The sequence below is a fragment of the Myodes glareolus genome, chromosome 14 (assembly GCF_982192425.1).
Source record: "Myodes glareolus chromosome 14, mMyoGla1.1, whole genome shotgun sequence".
NCBI lineage: Eukaryota > Metazoa > Chordata > Mammalia > Rodentia > Cricetidae > Myodes > Myodes glareolus.
The window spans coordinates 122,200-136,641 of NC_142039.1; positions in this window are offsets into that span (position 1 = coordinate 122,200).

Sequence of the window (14,442 nt, forward strand, 5' to 3'; positions counted from 1 at the left end):
TGTGAGTTTCTGATGAATGCTTGTAAGTAGCTTAAGGCTCTTTCAAAGGAAAGTGATTTTCTCTGAAAGGACAGCATTTAGAAAGTAAAGCAACACTCCATTCCCTTCGCGCAATGAATTGAAGTGTTGGAACAGACTGCTTCTCTTTCAGAGAAACGCATGTGAGTTTTTTGTGAATGCTTGAAAGTAGTTTAGGGCACTTTCAATGGAAAGTGATTTTCTCTGAAAGGACAGCATTTAGAAAGTGAGGCAACACTGCATTCACTTCGCACAGTGAATTGAAGTGTTGGAACAGACTGCTTCTCTGTCAGAGAAACGCATGTGAGTTTCTGTTGAATGCTTGTAAGTAGCTTAAGGCACTTTCAAAGGAAAGTGATTTTCTCTGAAAGGACAGCATTTAGAAAGTAAAGCAACACTCCATTCCCTTCGTGCAATGAATTGAAGTGTTGGAACAGACTGCTTCTCTTTCATAGAAACGCATTAGTGTTTCTTGTGAATGCTTGCAAGTAGTTTAAGGCACTTTCAAAGGAAAGTTATTTTCTCTGAAAGGACAGCATTTAGAAAGTGAAGCAACACTCCATTCACTTCGCACAGAGAATTGAAGTGTTGGAACAGACTGCTTCTCTTTCAGAGAAATGCATGTGAGTACTGTGGAATGCTTGTAAGTAGCTTAAGGCACTTTCAAAGGAAAGTGATTTTCTCTGAATATACAGCATTCAGAATGTCAAGGAACACTCCATTTACTTCGCACAGTGAATTGAAGTGTTGGAACAGATTGCTTCTCTTTCACAGTAATGCATGTGAGTTACTGGTGAAAGCTTGTAAGTAGCTTAAGGCACTTTCAAAGGAAAGTGATTTTCTCTGAAATGACAGCATTTAGAAAGTAAAGCAACACTCCATTCCCTTAGTGCAATGAATTGAAGTGTTGGAATAGACTGCTTCTCCTTCATAGAAACGCATTAGTGTTTCTTATGAATGCTTGCAAATAGTTTAAGGTACTTTCAAAGGAAAGTGATTTTCTCTGAAAGGACAGCATTTAGAAAGTGAAGCAACACTCCATTCACTTCGCATAGAGAATTGAAGTGTTGGAACAGACTGCTTCTCTTTCAGAGAAATGCATGTGAGTTTCTGTGGAATGCTTGTAAGTAGCTTAAGGCACTTTCAAAGGAAAGTGATTTTCTCTGAAAGGACAGCATTTAGAAAGTGAAGCAACACTCCATTCACTTCGCACAGTGAATTGAAGTGTTGGAACAGACTGCCTCTCTTTCAGAGAAACGCATGTGAGTTTCTGGTGAATGCTTGTAAGTAGCTTAAGGCACTTTCAAAGGAAAGTGATTTTCTCTGAAAGGACAGCATTTAGAAAGTGAAGCAACACTCCATTCACTTCGCACAGTGAATTGAAGTGTTGGAACAGACTGCTTCTCTTTCAGAAAAACGCATGTGAGTTTCTGGTGAATGCTTGTGAGTAGCTTAAGGCACTTTCAAAGGAAAGTGATTTTCTCTGAAAGGACAGCATTTAGAAAGTGAAGCAACACTCCATTCACTTCGCACAGTGAATTGAAGTGTTGGAACAGACTGCTTCTCTTTCATGGAAACACATGTGAATTTCTGTTGAATGCTTGTAAGTAGCTTAAGGCACTTTCTAAGGAAAGTGATTTTCTCTGAAAGGAGAGCATTTAGAAAGTGAAGCAACACTCCATTCACTTTGCAAAGTGAATTGAAGTGTTGGAACAAACTGCTTCTCTTTCGGAAAAATGCATATGAGTTTCGTCCTAATGCTTGTAAGTAGCTTAAGGCACTTTCAAAGGAAAGTGATTTTCTCTGAAAGGACAGCATTTAGAAAGTGAGGCAACACTCCATTCCCTTCGTGCAGTGAATTGAAGTGTTGGAACAGACTGCTTCTCTTTCATGGAAACACATGTGAATTTCTGTTGAATGCTTGTAAGGAGCTTTAGGCACTTTCTAAGGAAAGTGATTTTCTCTGAAAGGAGAGCATTTAGAAAGTAAAGCAACACTCCATTCACTTTGCACAGTGAATTGAAGTGTTGGAACAAACTGCTTGCTTTCGGAAAAATGCATGTGAGTTTCTAGTGAATGCTTGTAAGTAGCTTAAGGCACTTTCTAAGGAAAGTGATTTTCTCTGAAAGGACAGCATTTAGAAAGTGAAGCAACACTCCATTCACTTCGCACAGTGAATTGAAGTGTTGGAACAGACAGCTTCTCTTTCATAGAAACACATATGAATTTCTGTTGAATGCTTGTATGTAGCTTAAGGCACTTTCAAAGGAAAGTTTTTTTCTCTGAAAAGACAGCATTTAGAAAGTGAAGCAACACTCCATTCACTTCGCACAGTGAATTGAAGTGTTGGAACAGACTGCTTCTCTTTCATGGACACATTTGAATTTCTGTTGAATGCTTGTAAGTAGCTTAAGGCACTTTCTAAGGAAAGTGATTTTCTCTGAAAGGACAGCATTTAGAAAGTGAAACAACACTCCATTCACTTCGCACAGTGAACTGAAGTGTTGGAACAGACTGCTTCTCTTTCACAGAAACGCATGTGAATTTCTGTTGAATGCTTGTAAGTTGCTTTAGGCAGTTTCAAAGAAAAGTGATTTTCCTGAAAGGACAGCATTTAGAAAGTGAAGCAACACTCCATTCACTTCGCACAGTGAATTGAAGTGTTGTAACAGACTGCTTCTCTTTGAGAGAAAGAGATGTGAGTTTCTTGTAAATTCTTGTAAGTAGCTTAAGGCAGTTTCAAAAGAGAGTGATTTTCTCTAAAAGGAGAGCATTTAGAAAGTGAAGCAACACTCCATTCACTTCGTGCAATGAATTGAAGTGTTGGAACAGACTGCTTCTCTTTCATAGAAACGCATTAGTGTTTCTTGTGAATGCTTGCAAGTTGCTTAAGGCACTTTCAAAGGAAAGTGATTTTCTCTGAAAGGACATAATTTAGAAAGTGAAGCAACACTCCATTCACTTCGCACAGTGAATTGAAGTGTTGGAACAGACTGCTTCTCTTTCAGAGAAATGCATGTGAGTTTCTGTTGAATGCTTGTAAGTAGCTTAAGGCACTTTCAAAGGAAAGTGATTTTCTCTGAAAGGACAGCATTTAGAAAGTAAAGCAACACTCCGTTCCCTTCGTGCAATGAATTGAAGTGTTGGAACAGACTGATTCTGTTTCATAGAAACGCATTAGTGTTGCTTGTGAATGCTGGCAAGTAGTTTAAGGCACTTTCAAAGGAAAGTGATTTTCTCTGAAAGGACAGCATTTAGAAAGTGAAGCAACACTCCATTCACTTCGCACAGAGAATTGAAGTGTTGGAACAGACTGCTTCTCTTTCAGAGAAATGCATGTGAGTTTCTGTGGAATGCTTGTAAGTAGCTTAAGACACTTTCAAAGGAAAGTGATTTTCTCTGAAAGGACAGCATTTAGAAAGTGAAGCAACACTCCATTCACTTCGGACAGTGAATTGAAGTGTTGGAACAGACTGCTTCTCTTTCAGAGAAACGCATGTGAGTTTCTGGTGAATGCTTGTAAGTAGCTTAAGGCACTTTCAAAGGAAAGTGATTTTCTCTGAAAGGACAGCATTTAGAAAGTGAAGCAACACTCCATTCACTTCGCACAGTGAATTGAAGTGTTGGAACAGACTGCTTCTCTTTCAGAGAAACGTATGTGAGTTTCTGGTGAATGCTTGTAAGTAGCTTAAGGCACTTTCAAAGGAAAGTGATTTTCTCTGAAAGGACAGCATTTAGAAAGTGAAGCAACACTCCATTCACTTCGAACAGTGAATTGAAGTGTTGGAACAGACTGCTTCTCTTTCAGAGAAACGCATGTGAGTTTCTGGTGAATGCTTGTAAGTAGCTTAAGGCACTTTCAAAGGAAAGTGATTTTCTCTGAAAGGACAGCATTTAGAAAGTGAGGCAACACTCCATTCCCTTCGTGCAGTGAATTGAAGTGTTGGAACAGACTGCTTCTCTTTCATGGAAACACATGTGAATTTCTGTTGAATGCTTGTAAGTAGCTTAAGGCACTTTCTAAGGAAAGTGATTTTCTCTGAAAGGAGAGCATTTAGAAAGTGAAGCAACACTCCATTCACTTTGCACAGTGAATTGAAGTGTTGGAACAAACTGCTTCTCTTTCGGAAAAATGCATGTGAGTTTCTTGTGAATGCTTGTAAGTAGCTTAAGGCACTTTCAAAGGAAAGTGATTTTCTCTGAAAGGACAGCATTTAGAAAGTGAAGCAACACTCCATTCACTTCGCACAGTGAATTGAAATGTTGGAACAGACAGCTTCTCTTTCATAGAAACACATGTGAATTTCTGTTGAATGCTTGTATGTAGCGTAAGGCACTTTCAAAGGAAAGTTTTTTTCTCTGAAAAGACAGCATTTAGAAAGTGAAGCAACACTCCATTCACTTCGCACAATGAATTGAAGTGTTGGAACAGACTGCTTCTTTTGCAGTGAAACGCATGTGAATTTCTGTTGAATGCTTGTAAATAGTTTAATGCAGTTTCAAAGGAAAGTGATTTTCTCTGAAAGGACAGCATTTAGAAGGTGAAGCAACACTCCATTCACTTCACACAGTGAATTGAAGTGTTGGAACAGACTGCTTCTCTTTCACAGAAACGCATGTGAATTTCTGTTGAATGCTTGTAAGTTGCTTAAGGCAGTTTCAAAGGAAAGTGATTTTCTCTGAAAGGACAGCATTTAGAAAGTGAAGCAACACTCCATTCACTTCGCACAGTGAATTGAAGTGTTGTAACAGACTGCTTCTCTTTGAGAGAAAGAGATGTGAGTTTCTTGTAAATGCTTGTATGTAGCTTAAGGCAGTTTCAAAAGAGAGTGATTTTCTCTAAAAGGAGAGCATTTAGAAAGTGAACCAACACTCCATTCACTTCGCACAGTGAATTGAAGTGTTGGAACAGACTGCTTCTCTTTCAGAATAATGCATATGAGTTTCTTGTGAATGCTTGTAAGTAGCTTAAGGCACTTTCAAAGGAAAGTGATTTTCTCTGAAAGGACAGCATTTAGAAAGTGAAGCAACACTCCATTCACTTCGCACAGTGAATTGAAGTGTTGGAAAAGACTGCTTCTCTTTCATGGAAACACATGTGAATTTCTGTTGAATGCTTGTAAGTAGCTTAAGGCACTTTCAAAGGAAAGTGATTTTCTCTGAAAGGACAGCATTTAGAAAGTGAAGCAACACTCCATTCACTTCGCATAGAGAATTGAAGTGTTGGAACAGACTGCTTCTCTTTCAGAGAAATGCATGTGAGTTTCTGTGGAATGCTTGTAAGTAGCTTAAGGCACTTTCAAAGGAAAGTGATTTTCTCTGAAAAGACAGCATTTAGAAAGTGAAGCAACACTCCATTCACTTCGCACAGTGAATTAAATTGTTGGAACAGACTGCTTCTCTTTCAGAGAAACGCATGTGAGTTTCTTGAATGCTTGTAAGTAGCTTAAGGCACTTTCAAAGGAAAGTGATTTTCTCTGAAAAGACAGCATTTAGAAAGTGAAGCAACACTCCATTCACTTCGCACAGTGAATTAAATTGTTGGAACAGACTGCTTCTCTTTCAGAGAAACGCATGTGAGTTTCTTGAATGCTTGTAAGTAGCTTAAGGCCCTTTCAAAGGAAAGTGATTTTCTCTGAAAGGACAGCATTTAGAAAGTGAAGCAACACTCCATTACCTTCGTGCAGTGAATTGAAGTGTTGGAACAGACTGCTTCTCTTTCATGGAAACACATGTGAATTTCTGTTGAATGCTTGTAAGTAGCTTAAGGCACTTTCTAAGGAAAGTGATTTTCTCTGAAAGGAGAGCATTTAGAAAGTGAAGCAACACTCCATTCACTTTGCAAAGTGAATTGAAATGTTGGAACAAACTGCTTCTCTTTCGGAAAAATGCATGTGAGTATCTTGTGAATGCTTGTATGTAGCTTAAGGCACTTTCAAAGGAAAGTGATTTTCTCTGAAAGGACAGCATTTAGAAAGTGAAGCAACACTCCATTCACTTCGCACATTGAATTGAAGTTTTGGAACAGACAGATTCTCTTTCATAGAAACACATGTGAATTTCTGTTGAATGCTTGTATGTAGCTTAAGGCACTTTCAAAGGAAAGGTTTTTTCTCTGAAAAGACAGCATTTAGAAAGTGAAGCAACACTCCATTCACTTCGCACAGTGAATTGAAGTGTTGGAACAGACTGCTTCTTTGGCAGAGAAACGCATGTGAATTTCTGTTGAATGCTTGTAAATAGCTTAAGGCGGTTTCAAAGGAAAGTGATTTTCTCTGAAAGGACAGCATTTAGAAAGTGAAGCAACACTCCATTCACTTCGCACAGTGAATTGAAGTGTTGTAACAGACTGCTTCTCTTTAAGAGAAACGCATGTGAATTTCTTGTGAATGCTTGTAAGTAGCTTAAGGCAGTTTCAAAAGAGAGTGATTTTCTCTAAAAGGAGAGCATTTAGAAAGTGAAGCAATACTCCATTCACTTCGCACAATGAATTGAATTGTTGGAACAGACTGCTTCTCTTTCAGAGAAACAGATGTGAGTTTCTTTTGAATGCTTGTAAGACGCTTAAGGCAGTTTCAAAAGAGAGTGATTTTCTCTAAAAGGAGATCATTGAGAAAGTGAAGCAACACTCCATTCACTTCGCACAGTGAATTGAAGTGTTGGAACAAACTGCTTCTCTTTCAGAAAAATGCATGTGAGTTTCTTGTGAATGCTTGTAAGTAGCTTAAGGCACTTTCAAAGGAAAGTGATTTTCTCTGAAAGGACAGCATTTAGAAAGTGAAGCAACACTCCATTCACTTCGCACAGTGAATTGAAGTGTTGGAACAGACTGCTTCTCTTTCATGGAAACACATGTGAATTTCTGTTGAATGCTTGTAAGTAGCTTAAGGCACTTTCAAAGGAAAGTGATTTTCTCTGAAAGGACAGCATTTAGAAAGTGAAGCAACACTCCATTCACTTCGCACAGTGAACTGAAGTGTTGGAACAGACAACTTCTCTTTCATAGAAACGCATTTGAGTTGCCTGTGAATGCTTGTAAATAGCTTAAGGCAGTTTCAAAGGAAAGTGATTTTCTCTGAATATACAGCATTCAGAATGTCAAGGAACACTCCATTCACTTCGCACAGTGAATTGAAGTGTTGGAACAGATTGCTTCTCTTTCACAGAAATACATGTGAGTTACTGGTGAATGCTTGTAAGTACCTTAAGGCACTTTCAGAGGAAAGTGATTTTCTCTGAAAGGACAGCATTTAGAAAGTAAAGCAACACTCCATTCCCTTCGTGCAATGAACTGAAGTGTTGGAACAGACTGCTTCTCTTTCATAGAAACGCATTTGAGTTTCCTGTGAATGCCTGTAAATAGCTTAAGGCAGTTTCAAAGGAAAGTGATTTTCTCTGAATATACAGCATTCAGAATGTCAAGGAACACTCCATTCACTTCGCACAGAGAATTGAAGTGTTGGAACAGACTGCTTTTCTTTCAGAGAAATGCATGTGAGTTTCTGTGGAATGCTTGTAAGTAGCTTAAGGCACTTTCAAAGGAAAGTGATTTTCTCTGAAAGGACAGCATTTAGAAAGTGAAGCAACACTCCATTCACTTCGCACAGCGAATTGAAGTGTTCGAACAGACTGCTTCTCTTTCAGAGAAACGCATGTGAGTTTCTGGTGAATGCTTGTAAGTAGCTTAAGTCACTTTCAAAGGAAAGTGATTTTCTCTGAAAGGACAGCATTTAGAAAGTGAAGCAACACTCCATTCACTTCGAACAGTGAATTGAAGTGTTGGAACAGACTGCTTCTCTTTCAGAGAAACGCATGTGAGTTTCTGGTGAATGCTTGTAAGTAGCTTAAGGCACTTTCAAAGGAAAGTGATTTTCTCTGAAAGGACAGCATTTAGAAAGTGAAGCAACACTCCATTCACTTCGCACAGTGAATTGAAGTGTTGTAACAGACTGCTTCTCTTTGAGAGAAAGAGATGTGAGTTTCTGGTAAATGCTTGTAAGTAGCTTAAGGCAGTTTCAAAAGAGAGTGATTTTCTCTAAAAGGAGAGCATTTAGAAAGTGAAGCAACACTCCATTCACTTCGTGCAATGAATTGAAGTGTTGGAACAGACTGCTTCTCTTTCATATAAACGCATTAGTGTTTCTTGTGAATGCTTGCAAGTTGCTTAAGGCACTTTCAAAGGAAAGTGATTTTCTCTGAAAGGACATAATTTAGAAAGTGAAGCAACACTCCATTCACTTCGCACAGTGAATTGAAGTGTTGGAACAGTCTGCTTCTCTTTCAGAGAAAGAGATGTGAGTTTCTTGTAAATGCTTGTAAGTAGCTTAAGGCAGTTTCAAAAGAGAGTGATTTTCTCTAAAAGGAGAGCATTTAGAAAGTGAAGCAACACTCCATTCACTTCGTGCAATGAATTGAAGTGTTGGAACAGACTGCTTCTCTTTCATAGAAACGCATTAGTGTTGCTTGTGAATGCTGGCAAGTAGTTTAAGGCACTTTCAAAGGAAAGTGATTTTCTCTGAAAGGACAGCATTTAGAAAGTGAAGCAACACTCCATTCACTTCGCACAGAGAATTGAAGTGTTGGAACAGACTGCTTCTCTTTCAGAGAAATGCATGTGAGTTTCTGTGGAATGCTTGTAAGTAGCTTAAGGCACTTTCAAAGGAAAGTGATTTTCTCTGAAAGGACAGCATTTAGAAAGTGAAGCAACACTCCATTCACTTCGGACAGTGAATTGAAGTGTTGGAACAGACTGCTTCTCTTTCAGAGAAACGCATGTGAGTTTCTGGTGAATGCTTGTAAGTAGCTTAAGGCACTTTCAAAGGAAAGTGATTTTCTCTGAAAGGACAGCATTTAGAAAGTGAGGCAACACTCCATTCCCTTCGTGCAGTGAATTGAAGTGTTGGAACAGACTGCTTCTCTTTCATGGAAACACATGTGAATTTCTGTTGAATGCTTGTAAGTAGCTTAAGGCACTTTCTAAGGAAAGTGATTTTCTCTGAAAGGAGAGCATTTAGAAAGTGAAGCAACACTCCATTCACTTTGCACAGTGAATTGAAGTGTTGGAACAAACTGCTTCTCTTTCGGAAAAATGCATGTGAGTTTCTTGTGAATGCTTGTAAGTAGCTTAAGGCACTTTCAAAGGAAAGTGATTTTCTCTGAAAGGACAGCATTTAGAAAGTGAAGCAACACTCCATTCACTTCGCACAGTGAATTGAAGTGTTGGAACAGACAGCTTCTCTTTCATAGAAACACATGTGAATTTCTGTTGAATGCTTGTATGTAGCGTAAGGCACTTTCAAAGGAAAGTTTTTTTCTCTGAAAAGACAGCATTTAGAAAGTGAAGCAACACTCCATTCACTTCGCACAGTGAATTGAAGTGTTGGAACAGACTGCTTCTTTTGCAGTGAAACGCATGTGAATTTCTGTTGAATGCTTGTAAATAGTTTAATGCAGTATCAAAGGAAAGTGATTTTCTCTGAAAGGACAGCATTTAGAAGGTGAAGCAACACTTCATTCACTTCGCACAGTGAATTGAAGTGTTGGAACAGACTGCTTCTCTTTCACAGAAACGCATGTGAATTTCTGTTGAATGCTTGTAAGTTGCTTAAGGCAGTTTCAAAGGAAAGTGATTTTCTCTGAAAGGACAGCATTTAGAAAGTGAAGCAACACTCCATTCACTTCGAACAGTGAATTGAAGAGTTGGAACAGACTGCTTCTCTTTCAGAGAAACGCATGTGAGTTTCTGGTGAATGCTTGTAAGTAGCTTAAGGCACTTTCAAAGGAAAGTGATTTTCTCTGAAAGGACAGCATTTAGAAAGTGAGGCAACACTCCATTCCCTTCGTGCAGTGAATTGAAGTGTTGGAACAGACTGCTTCTCTTTCATGGAAACACATGTGAATTTCTGTTGAATGCTTGTAAGTAGCTTTAGGCACTTTCTAAGGAAAGTGATTTTCTCTGAAAGGAGAGCATTTAGAAAGTGAAGCAACACTCCATTCACTTTGCACAGTGAATTGAAGTGTTGGAACAAACTGCTTCTCTTTCGGAAAAATGCATGTGAGTTTCTTGTGAATGCTTGTAAGTAGCTTAAGGCACTTTCAAAGGAAAGTGATTTTCTCTGAAAGGACAGCATTTAGAAAGTGAAGCAACACTCCATTCACTTCGCACAGTGAATTGAAGTGTTGGAACAGACAGCTTCTCTTTCATAGAAACACATGTGAATTTCTGTTGAATGCTTGTATGTAGCGTAAGGCACTTTCAAAGGAAAGTTTTTTTCTCTGAAAAGACAGCATTTAGAAAGTGAAGCAACACTCCATTCACTTCGCACAGTGAATTGAAGTGTTGGAACAGACTGCTTCTTTTGCAGTGAAACGCATGTGAATTTCTGTTGAATGCTTGTAAATAGTTTAATGCAGTTTCAAAGGAAAGTGATTTTCTCTGAAAGGACAGCATTTAGAAAGTGAAGCAACACTTCATTCACTTCGCACAGTTAACTGAAGTGTTGGAACAGACAACTTCTCTTTCATAGAAACGCATTTGAGTTTCCTGTGAATGCTTGTAAATAGCTTAAGGCAGTTTCAAAGGAAAGTGATTTTCTCTGAATATACAGCATTCAGAATGTCAAGGAACACTCCATTAACTTCGCACAGTGAATTGAAGTGTTGGAACAGATTGCTTCTCTTTCAAAGAAACAGATGTGAGTTTCTTATGAATGCTTGTAAGTCGCTTCAGGCAGTTCCAAAAGAGAGTGATTTTCTCTAAAAGGAGAGCATTTAGAAAGTGAAGCAACACTCCATTCACTTCGCACAGTGAATTGAAGTGTTGGAACAGACTGTTTCTCTTTCAGAAAAATGCATGTGAGTTTCTTGTGAATGCTTGTAAGTAGCTTAAGACACTTTCAAAGGAAAGTGATTTTCTCTGAAATGACAGCATTTAGAAGGTGAAGCAACACTCCATTCACTTCGCACAGTGAATTGAAGTGTTGGAACAGACTGCTTCTCTTTCACAGAAACGCATGTGAATTTCTGTTGAATGCTTGTAAGTTGCTTTAGGCAGTTTCAAAGAAAAGTGATTTTCCTGAAAGGACAGCATTTAGAAAGTGAAGCAACACTCCATTCACTTCGCACAGTGAATTGAAGTGTTGTAACAGACTGCTTCTCTTTGAGAGAAAGAGATGTGAGTTTCTGGTAAATGCTTGTAAGTAGCTTAAGGCAGTTTCAAAAGAGAGTGATTTTCTCTAAAAGGAGAGCATTTAGAAAGTGAAGCAACACTCCATTCACTTCGTGCAATGAATTGAAGTGTTGGAACAGACTGCTTCTCTTTCATATAAACGCATTAGTGTTTCTTGTGAATGCTTGCAAGTTGCTTAAGGCACTTTCAAAGGAAAGTGATTTTCTCTGAAAGGACATAATTTAGAAAGTGAAGCAACACTCCATTCACTTCGCACAGTGAATTGAAGTGTTGGAACAGTCTGCTTCTCTTTCAGAGAAAGAGATGTGAGTTTCTTGTAAATGCTTTTAAGTAGCTTAAGGCAGTTTCAAAAGGGAGTGATTTTCTCTAAAAGGAGAGCATTTAGAAAGTGAAGCAACACTCCATTCACTTCGTGCAATGAATTGAAGTGTTGGAACAGACTGCTTCTCTTTCATAGAAACGCATTAGTGTTTCTTGTGAATGCTTGCAAGTTGCTTAAGGCACTTTCAAAGGAAAGTGATTTTCTCTGAAAGGACATAATTTAGAAAGTGAAGCAACACTCCATTCACTTCGCACAGTGAATTGAAGTGTTGGAACAGACTGCTTCTCTTTCAGAGAAATGCATGTGAGTTTCTGTTGAATGCTTGTAAGTAGCTTAAGGCACTTTCAAAGGAAAGTGATTTTCTCTGAAAGGACAGCATTTAGAAAGTAAAGCAACACTCCATTCCCTTCGTGCAATGAATTGAAGTGTTGGAACAGACTGCTTCTCTTTCATAGAAACGCATTAGTGTTGCTTGTGAATGCTGGCAAGTAGTTTAAGGCACTTTCAAAGGAAAGTGATTTTCTCTGAAAGGACAGCATTTAGAAAGTGAAGCAACACTCCATTCACTTCGCACAGAGAATTGAAGTGTTGGAACAGACTGCTTCTCTTTCAGAGAAATGCATGTGAGTTTCTGTGGAATGCTTGTAAGTAGCTTAAGGCACTTTCAAAGGAAAGTGATTTTCTCTGAAAGGACAGCATTTAGAAAGTGAAGCAACACTCCATTCACTTCGGACAGTGAATTGAAGTGTTGGAACAGACTGCTTCTCTTTCAGAGAAACGCATGTGAGTTTCTGGTGAATGCTTGTAAGTAGCTTAAGGCACTTTCAAAGGAAAGTGATTTTCTCTGAAAGGACAGCATTTAGAAAGTGAAGCAACACTCCATTCACTTCGCACAGTGAATTGAAGTGTTGGAACAGACTGCTTCTCTTTAAGAGAAACGCATGTGAATTTCTTGTGAATGCTTGTAAGTAGCTTAAGGCACTTACAAAGTAAAGTGATTTTCTCTGAAAGGACAGCATTTAGAAAGTGAAGCAACACTCCATTCACTTCGAACAGTGAATTGAAGTGTTGGAACAGACTGCTTCTCTTTCAGAGAAACGCATGTGAGTTTCTGGTGAATGCTTGTAAGTAGCTTAAGGCACTTTCAAAGGAAAGTGATTTTCTCTGAAAGGACAGCATTTAGAAAGTGAGGCAACACTCCATTCCCTTCGTGCAGTGAATTGAAGTGTTGGAACAGACTGCTTCTCTTTCATGGAAACACATGTGAATTTCTGTTGAATGCTTGTAAGTAGCTTAAGGCACTTTCTAAGGAAAGTGATTTTCTCTGAAAGGAGAGCATTTAGAAAGTGAAGCAACACTCCATTCACTTTGCACAGTGAATTGAAGTGTTGGAACAAACTGCTTCTCTTTCGGAAAAATGCATGTGAGTTTCTTGTGAATGCTTGTAAGTAGCTTAAGGCACTTTCAAAGGAAAGTGATTTTCTCTGAAAGGACAGCATTTAGAAAGTGAAGCAACACTCCATTCACTTCGCACAGTGAATTGAAGTGTTGGAACAGACAGCTTCTCTTTCATAGAAACACATGTGAATTTCTGTTGAATGCTTGTATGTAGCGTAAGGCACTTTCAAAGGAAAGTTTTTTTCTCTGAAAAGACAGCATTTAGAAAGTGAAGCATCACTCCATTCACTTCGCACAGTGAATTGAAGTGTTGGAACAGACTGCTTCTCTTTCACAGAAACGCATGTGAATTTCTGTTGAATGCTTATAAGTTGTTTAAGGCAGTTTCAAAGGAAAGTGATTTTCTCTGAAAGGACAGCATTTAGAAGGTGAAGCAACACTCCATTCACTTCGCACAGTGAATTGAAGTGTTGTAACAGACTGCTTCTCTTTGAGAGAAAGAGATGTGAGTTTCTTGTAAATGCTTGTATGTAGCTTAAGGCAGTTTCAAAAGAGAGTGATTTTCTCTAAAAGGAGAGCATTTAGAAAGTGAACCAACACTCCATTCACTTCGCACAGTGAATTGAAGTGTTGGAACAGACTGCTTCTCTTTCAGAATAATGCATATGAGTTTCTTGTGAATGCTTGTAAGTAGCTTAAGGCACTTTCAAAGGAAAGTGATTTTCTCTGAAAGGACAGTATTTAGAAAGTGAAGCAACACTCCATTCACTTCGCACAGTGAATTGAAGTGTTGGAAAAGACTGCTTCTCTTTCATGGAAACACATGTGAATTTCTGTTGAATGCTTGTAAGTAGCTTAAGGCACTTTCAAAGGAAAGTGATTTTCTCTGAAAGGACAGCATTTAGAAAGTGAAGCAACACTCCATTCACTTCGCATAGAGAATTGAAGTGTTGGAACAGACTGCTTCTCTTTCAGAGAAATGCATGTGAGTTTCTGTGGAATGCTTGTAAGTAGCTTAAGGCACTTTCAAAGGAAAGTGATTTTCTCTGAAAGGACAGCATTTAGAAAGTGAAGCAACACTCCATTCACTTCGCACAGTGAATTGAAGTGTTGGAACAGACTGCTTCTTTGGCAGAGAAACGCATGTGAATTTCTGTTGAATGCTTGTAAATAGCTTAAGGCGGTTTCAAAGGAAAGTGATTTTCTCTGAAAGGACAGCATTTAGAAAGTGAAGCAACACTCCATTCTCTTCGCACAGTGAATTGAAGTGTTGTAACAGACTGCTTCTCTTTAAGAGAAACGCATGTGAATTTCTTGTGAATGCTTGTAAGTAGCTTAAGGCAGTTTCAAAAGAGAGTGATTTTCTCTAAAAGGAGAGCATTTAGAAAGTGAAGCAATACTCCATTCACTTTGCACAGTGAATTGAAGTGTTGGAACAAACTGCTTCTCTTTCGGAAAAATGCATGTGAGTTTCTTGTGAATGCTTGTAAGTAGCTTAAGGCACTTTCAAAGGAAA